This window comes from Egretta garzetta, unplaced genomic scaffold (genome assembly GCF_000687185.1).
Source record: "Egretta garzetta isolate BGI_Z169 unplaced genomic scaffold, ASM68718v1 scaffold135, whole genome shotgun sequence".
NCBI lineage: Eukaryota > Metazoa > Chordata > Aves > Pelecaniformes > Ardeidae > Egretta > Egretta garzetta.
Window position 1 is genome coordinate 812,351 of NW_009259594.1, and position 2,065 is coordinate 814,415.

The following is a 2,065-nucleotide window of genomic DNA, read 5'->3' on the forward strand; positions in this document are numbered from 1 at the left end:
AGGGCAGGTCCCGTCCCGGGGCAGCCCCCCGGCCACGCCACCCGCAGCCTCGACGCTCAAGCCCACACCAATATTCCCTAAGAGGTGAGGCTGGAAATCTCAGCGGTTCCAGAGCTGCTTCTGTTGGGCTCCATCTGTGCGTGCAGCCGGGCCCGCGACAGAGAGCTGGGTGTGAGGCTTGGCACTCGCCTCCAGGCTGCTCGAAACCCTGTGGTTCTGTGAGACCGTGGCTGCCCTATGAGACGTGGCCAGCTGATAGCCTTACTTCCCTTACTACCGCTCCTACGGCTGTTGTTACTGCCATCTTTATACCTTCCCCAATCCTCACAGCACCTTTGTTCTCCCCATGCCCCTTTCTGTATTTGTAGGTACCTCAAAGGCAGCCGTGAAGCAATGCAAAGCAGGTGACATTCAAGGGCTGTCTGGTCGAGGATCTTAACCTGCGTACTAAGCACACTGAAGAGCTGGCTCATTCCTGAGTGGTAACTACATGGTTGTGCAAAGCCTTGTATGTGTGTGTGAGCCGGCATGTCTTCAAGTAATCCTATATATCTTTGCTAGAGCAGTGTACTGCTTTTCAATCAGCATAGAGAAAAAAAAAAGAGCTATAGGCTGCTGAGAGGATAGGATGAGAGACATGCTTAGGGACATGGTCTAGTGGTGGGATGGCAGGGTTAGGTTAATGGTTGGACTTGATCTTAAAGGTCTTTTCCAACCTAAACGATTCTATGAGAGCTCCTGCTTGTTGCATTTCTCATTTAAATAGCTGAGAGTTTATTCTAAAATCAGCGTTCACAACATACCTTTTACGAGATCACATAGAAGCTGGCAAGCAGACAAACAAATTACTATCCACCAAGGAGGGAGGTGAGCAGCTGGTGTTCTCATGAATCGCTGCTTCCCACAGTGAACAGTATCTTGCTTGTCCCATTACTGTGATAGTACTTTTTGTGACATCTGCCCGAGAAGTCAATTACAGTCAACTGGGAAAGTAAATATAACAGAGTCACGCATGCAATGCTGTGTTGGCCTAATATACACATCATGAGTCTCTCCTGGCATTTATTGAGGTGATACAATACTGGCCTTGAAATAATTAAAAGCCCTCCATCCTGTCATACAAAAAAATCCCTCTTCTACACTAGGTGAATGGTGAAAATTCCTAAAGATAAATATCTGAGATGAGACCATCTGCTTGGGCTAAAGGCAGAAACCACAGAAGAAAACTCTTAGTGTCTGCATGAGAGATGTGGGACCCGACTGGCGAGTTCTGACCCAACCTTCACGCACATTTGCTGGCACTTAAGTTCATTTTAACTCATTTCAAGAGCCCGGGGTGTTGCTCCGAGTTTCAAGTGAACCTATCATTTTAGTGCCATTCAAAGTGCTTCTGGAACCTGTTGCAAATGGAAGACACCAGGGGACACATTGTTTAATACCAGAATGCCTGTGATGTGCATTCTTTGTACCGACACTTCTTTTCTGGTTGCCACATCTCAAAAAATGCGGAGAAACTGGGTAATACATGGAGAGAACGGATGCCTTGGGACCAGCGGTTCGTAGAGATGATCCCATGGAATGACGGGACAGTACAACGCTTCCATTAGTGATAAGAGTCCTTCTACGGAAGGTGATGTGATCGTTTTTAATCTTTTCCTGTTAGAAAAATTAAGGGGAAAAGAAAGTCTATTGAGCTGGAAAGCAGCCGGCTGAAATCCAGTGCTTTTCGGTGGAAGCGCGCAGCTAACCCCTGGAACACAACACCCACCGCCCCACTCGGCTTTCACGCCGCGAAGGCGCTTTCCAGGCCGTGGCTATTTTTGCAGCGTTTCCTCTTTGTTCCGCACTACATCTCCCAGCATGCCCCGCTCCCGGCGCCCCTGCCCGCCAGGCGCCGCGCGGAGCCCGGACTACATTTCCCAGCAGGCACCGCTGCCGGAGGAATACATCGCCCAGGCAGCTCCGCGCCGCCGTTCCGCGCATGCGCCGCCGAGGGCTGGGCTGTTGCTCCCTGACGGGTGGCTGCGGCGGGGGGCCGCCCGTGAGGCCTTCCGCGAGCTACGGA